Source organism: Mytilus edulis, chromosome 13 (assembly GCF_963676685.1).
Source record: "Mytilus edulis chromosome 13, xbMytEdul2.2, whole genome shotgun sequence".
NCBI classification, from domain to species: Eukaryota; Metazoa; Mollusca; class Bivalvia; order Mytilida; family Mytilidae; genus Mytilus; species Mytilus edulis.
Genome location: NC_092356.1, coordinates 3,447,523 through 3,454,403, shown reverse-complemented (window position 1 = coordinate 3,454,403; position 6,881 = coordinate 3,447,523). Strand labels below are relative to the sequence as shown.

General features: G+C 35.9%; 1 protein-coding gene across 1 annotated transcript in view; it reads right to left on the bottom strand.

Annotated features, from left to right (window-relative positions):
* The window catches only part of LOC139502322 (uncharacterized), a 91,847-nt gene that overhangs the window by 79,360 nt on the left and 5,606 nt on the right, over window positions 1-6,881 (bottom strand). The gene's annotated exons all lie outside the window — the stretch shown is intronic.

Genomic DNA, 6,881 nt, shown 5'->3' with positions numbered 1-6,881 from the left:
TTATATATAGTGTAAATCTCAAAATATATATAACTTTCATTTTCTACAGATTGTACATAAAATCAAATGTCCTTCACATTACATGTGATGTATTTCATCACGTGAGATTCATTGCTAGAAAAAAAAAACTTTTAACGAGGCGTATATATCGGTTTATCAAATATATCTTTTTAAGGATGTCTGCTTGTCATGTTTAGAAATTTTTGAATTTGAGCGGTGCCGTTTGCGTTTAGGTTTCGAGGATGACGCCATGTTGTGGGTTGTGCCGAGTATAATTGTTCTCAACTCGGACTACCAGATATCTCGGCCCAAAACAAACTCGGCCTATTACAAAGTCGGCTTCACAAACTTGGTCTATAACAGACTCAGCCTATCACAAACTCGGACTGCTAAAAGATAAAAGTATGATAAACGAAATAAGTATTATTTTATTTGAAATTAACTATCAGTACTTTATCTAAACGTTTTTACACTTTTGGTATTTGGCTGGATGTTGTCTCCAAATGACCTTAGATCGCCTCCAAATAACCCTTTGACGTCAAGCAATAATCACTTTTTTATTGTGAATTGTTATGTCAAAGTTTACGGGAACCTGTGTGATTCTACGTAATGGCGGACAAATTTGCATACAAGTGTAAATACGTCAAATTGCACCCATTTCAACAGTTTTTCACCTACATTTATTCAAAGAACAGACAAAAATGTTCATTCTGGGTTTTTGTAGACGTATCCAATTTACTAGTTCAACACTGAATCACCGAAAAATGGGTTTGAACCTTCCTCCAAATAACACAAGAATCTGTAATGAAGAGTATCTAAACTTGCAAGTGAATATAGTTCATCAGCAATGTTTCTGAGCTTATTTTGTCAAAATTGAAGCAAACTTGCCACTAAAAGCGTATTATTATTTCACTGTTTGACTATGAATGAACTTGGCCAAAAATAACTATATCTTGCTTTATTATATTTCTTGTAGCTAAAACCCTTTAAACATTGTATTTTAAAATCAATATGAGATAAGGTATCTTCTGCTACCAGTCATACTTTATCAATTATTTTTTTTATCTTAAGTGAATTTTGGTGGAATTAGACCTCAGTCAATTATTCTCTGAACAATTTTTAAAAAAAAATTTCCCCCGTCTTATTCTTTAAATTGCAAGGTTTTCTTGTTTTAAAAAGATGTTTCCAAGTTATTTTATATATGATATCAAGCAGATTATACATTATTGAAACTGACCCAGTTTAACTGAACGCCTTTCTTCGTAAGAGTTATCTCCCCAAACACTATTTTTCTTGTTATCTCTACTACTTTAATTCACAACAGTAAAGACCATGACAAAACTACTTTCCCACATTGGTATTAAATCCTCAGGATGTTGACCACAATTTTGACCAGATAAATAATTAAAATGGCAAGGTGCACAACTATAGATGTCATGATGGAAGTACACCACTAATTCATATGGCCCCATTGCTTTCTATGTTAAATTCCTCAATTTCAAGCACTCAGGCACAGCTCTTTTGTTTAAGTTCAAATAAAATGACAATCATTGCATGTCAAAGCAACACTTCATGGTGTCTTGTACTGACAAAAAATCAGCATACCTTTAATGGCATATAAGAAAGAACTGGTTCCCAAAACTTCGGATGTACCAAAATAGGTACTTCAGATCTGACAAACAGGCAAAATGTACCCTCTTTTTTAAATTTCATGCAATTTTTTTATTATTAAAAATTATAAGTCAAAAAGTGTTCAACAATGATCACCAGTCATTCAGCTTTCATTTGATATCAAAATTGCCTAAATATTCTACATATTTTGAAAGTTACACCCATGCGTAGGAACTATTTTGTGTTAAATACGTACTACTTTCTGGCAATGGTATGTGCTTTCCGGCCGGGCCCGAATTAGTGTTGTTACACCTATAACAAAACCAAACTTGCCATATTGACTTCAGCATTTCTTAATTTCATTCTATGATATATTCTAAGCAATAAAAAACATATAAAGCTTTAGTCCAAACACTATTTTACTGATTTTAAGCTCAAATTGGACTGGTAGTAACATATGTGTTATGCAAAAAAAAACCTGCATATAGGGATATTACCAATGGCCAGTATGATTTTTTTTATTCTCAATATCGTGGTTCTATTTGTTAATTTAAACTAGGAAAACAATGTGCTTACCAATAGTCATATTTTTGTCAGAGGATGTTCATTTAATAAAAATATATTAGTCCAAACCTAAGACATAATTGAGAATATTGTCCCCCCTTTTTTCTTCAAATTAGAAAAGGGACATTTTTGGTACAAACCAAACTTCTGTGGTACAATACAGATTATTGAGAGCAATTTATATATCCCTCAGCTGGATAACATGCAAAACTGGTTCAAAATTGCATGTACAGTGAGATTTTGGAATTCTTATATGAGTGTATAAAACCAATAAAACTTGAAAAATCATTGGATTATTTGACCAAGAGCTATTTTTTTTTAAAATAAACAAGTCATAATATGCATGTTTTATTGATTTAAATCCAAATAATGCAAAAATAAGAACTTGGGGTGACAAGTCTTAACTGCATGCATGTTGTATGACCATAAAAGGCTAAAATACCTTATTGTGTCAATTTAAGAGCTGAAACTTGGCATAACAGAATTGTTCATCCACAAAGTTGATTAATCATGATTACTGACATCAAATATGACCAATTTTCATTGGAATAGGTAAAACTTCTAAAATTGAATTTCTGATGATTCTCTGTAATAGGAAGTACACCACTAATTCATGGCCCCATTGCTTGCTATGTTAATTCCTCAATTTCAAGCAGACACAGCTCTTTTGTTTTAAGTTCAAATAAAGTGACAATCATTGCATGTCAAAGCAACACTTTATGGTGTCTTAATGTACTGAAAAAAATCAGCATACCTTTAATGGCATATAAGTAAGGACTCTGTGGGAACGTCACGTCAATAAACTCATATCTGCCGTAATGCATAATTGGTGTTATCGACGTTGGTAAAAATTACAAAAAAAGACTTTTTCACTCGATGTCCGTTAAAAATTAAATATCACAGGAAACTTAAATTTTAGCTCTTCAAACTAGGCTAAAAGTTATAGATTTTACCTTTTTGTATCTGTAATTCATAACAATGTGAAAATCGGTAATATTATCCACAACGTTTATTTTTCGCTATCATATGCAACAATTTAATATGCTATCGGGACCTAGCGCTATTTATAGAATCGTAAACAGACATCAAAATTTTACATGCATCATCCTGAAGTTGAGAACAGTAAAGTTTTGTAGGTATCCTAATCCAATGTTGTCAATAAGGTGTCTAATTTTGAAGAAAATCAACAAAATTTGAGTTTTCCCCCGAAAAGATACCCATTGTTCACATATTTTTCAAGGATCTGTAATGTTTATTGGTCGTTATGGTTATAAATCAAGTAGAATCTTAGTGTAACAATGTATGGTTTACGCTCGAGAAAGAGTTACGCAGATTTAGACGTTTGGCGGGGAAATTAGTGGCAGGGTCGAAAGTTATAGGGTGATCGTAAAGGACTCGCTATGCTCCGTAAGGGTAACATTTAGAGAACACCCCTATCAAGGAAATAGTATAGTCGCCCTGGGGTATATAACAGAGTGAGAAACGGCACTCGAGGCTGTCGGTTGGCTGTCGATGAGCCGTCTCAAGTCAACAGAGCGTACGTTGATTATATTAAGCGCTAGTAAGAGCCTTAATATATAAAGGACACTTTGTACCGGGTACAAAGTGAACGTACACATTGACAGGATTGACAAGGCAGACTGTCCAACTCGGAGGACAGGCTGTACCAGCCCGCCTTGTCTGGTAGTGACAGGTTGTTCCAGCCCGCACTGTCTGGTAGTGACAGGTTGTCCCATTCGGAGGACAAGTTGTTCCAGCCCGCACTGTCTGGTAGTGACAGGTTGTCCCACTGGGAGGACAAGTTGTACCAGGCCGCTCTGTCTTGTATTGACAGACTGTCCCATCCGGAGGACAAGCTGTACCAGCCATATTGTCTATCAGTGACACATCGTCCCATCTTGAGGACAGGCTGGTTTATTGTATTATATTTGTATATATATAATTGTCCATTGTTACTTTATATCGACAAAGAGTCAATGTGTATATTTTAGTTCATTGTGCATAATTTAGATAGTTGTAGTTTTTAGCATTACCGTATTGTTTGTGGACAACTTGGATCCAAGTATTGACTGGAACGGACGTTTGGGATATTAACGCCTGGTTACACGTTACATATTTGGTGGCTAGCGGTTGGGATTCAAGTTGTCTATCAATTAATTTTTGGATTGATTTGTCGTCATTTAATGTGTTTTCAGTATTGATTTGAAAGATTAAAGCGATCAACCGTGAGGCATAGTTATTAGTCACGGCTGAGTTGTAACACGAGTGTATTATTTAATAAAAATTGTATTATTTTGATTACACTGTACTGTAATAAATATGTCAAATATTGACGATCAGATTGCAGAAATAAGTAGACAAATACAGTCTCTTAGTGAAAGCACAATACAACATGGACAAGGTTTTATATCATCTACACCTAAAGAGCAGGGTGTACGTCCAATGGTTGTTAAAGATAAAGATAGATATTTCAATCATAAGCAGGAATTAACGAAAAATCAAAGTACTGCTCATACTGTTTGCTATGGTTCGAATGATTTGAAAATCAAACCTTCAAATATGATGGCAATACTCCTTGGATAGATTACTTAGCACACTTTGAGATGTGTACACTTGTTAATATGTGGTCTGAATACCAGAAAGGTTTGTACTTGGCCGTGTCACTGGTTGGAAAGGCTCAAGCAGTCCTTGGTGATTTACCAAAGGAAAAGAGACAAATATTTTCAGACCTAGTATATGCATTGGAGGAACGCTTTGCTCCATCTTGTCAAACTGAACTGTATCGTGTACAATTCAAGGAATATCGACAAAAGCAAGTGACACTTTGCCGGGGTTAGGTCAGTCAGTTCGAAGACTTTCTAATCTGGCATACCCGACTGCTCCGTTAGAATTAAGAGACACGCTCGCCAAAGAACAATTTATAGATGCGTTAGTAGACTCTGAAATGAGATTGAGAATTAAACAGTCTCGTCCAAAAGGTCTTAACGATGCTATACGGTTGGCAGTTGAACTTGAAGCATATAACAAACCTGAGAGTAGAGCAATAGAAAGTATAGGTCACTTACGACGGACTACTAGTGACGAACGGACAGAAGCACCTACTAGTCCTGATACGGCTGTATCTATGACACAAATGACGACGTGGATGCAGACAATTGAAAATAGTATACAATCCTTAACAAAAGAAATTAAAGATTTAAAGTCCCAAAGAAAGTTCCAACCACGGAGAAAGATAAATAACTTACAAAGTAAAGGTAAAATGGGTGGTCCTTGTTTTAGTTGTGAAGAAATAGGACACTTTGCAAGAAATTGTCCCAATAATATTCAGATACTTAGTACTCGGGAAACAGATAATAACGGAACATATACGGACGGTACGGTCAAGACACTGAAGTCTGAGGTTAAGTATAATGACAAAGGCGCTGTTGTTGTTACAGCATCAGAGAATGCAGGAATGTTTGTTGAGCTGAGCATTCAAGGTGTACCAGTCAAATTTGTGGTTGATACCGGAGCTACACTTACTTTAGTTTCTACAAGAGTATATGATTCAATTCCTGATTTATGTAGGCCACATTTGAGTAAAACTAGGTCACAGATAAAGTCCGTCAGTGACAAGTATTTAAGCCCTCGGGGAAAAGGTAATTTTACACTTGATTTTGGTCAAGAGAAGCTTACTTCAGAGGCTGTTGTAGCTGACCTACAAGTCGAAGGAATTCAAGGTTTAGACTTTATGAAGAAAAATAAGTGTTTGATTGACGTGTCTGCTAACGTATTACACATCGATAACGTCAAGGTCCCCCTATGTGTTCAAGGTACCCAAAATAGAAATGCTGATGTTCAGAGAAAACAATGTCGGTTAACATCAGACAGACAGTCAATAACGGTTTCTGATTGTTCTAAGAGAGAACAAAGTCAGGTGAATACAGTTAAAAGTCAGATGCCCGACAAAAGTAAAGACTTGACTTTAATAGAGTTGCAATCAAATGACTCGGACCTTACACTTGTTAAGCGGTGGCTGACAGAAGGTCAAAGGCCACAGTGCAATGAGGTATCAAGTAAGGGATATTCTCTAAGGTCATTATGGAGTCAGTTTGGTTGTTTAGAAGTCCTTCGTGATGTAGTAGTTAGACGTCACGACGATCGGGAGCGGAACATTGTGAAATTACAAGCGGTAATTCCAATGTCGGAGCGCAAGCAAGTATTAGAATACTGTCATGACACAGACTATGCTGGTCACTTAGGTACGCGTACGACTCGAGAGAAGATATGTCAGTCTTACTATTGGCCTGGTATACAGTCCGACGTTAGGGCATATGTCGCTAGTTGTGCTAAGTGTTATAAGAGAAAACGCCAAATGAAAAGGAAGCGTGTCTCAATAAGATTAGAGGAGGGTAATGGTCGTCATGAGAGTAAGAGACCAGCATGTATGGCTGATAATGTAAATAAGTGAAATTCATATTGTGTCTAAATTTTGTTGAATTATATTTTGTAATTTTGAATGTATCATGCGGGACGCATGTAGATTGAGGCGTGGGTTATGTAATGTTTATTGGTCGTTATGGTTATAAATCAAGTAGAATCTTAGTGTAACAATGTATGGTTTACGCTCGAGAAAGAGTTACGCAGATTTAGACGTTTGGCGGGGAAATTAGTGGCAGGGTCGAAAGTTATAGGGGTGATCGTAAAGGACTTGCTATGCTCCGTAA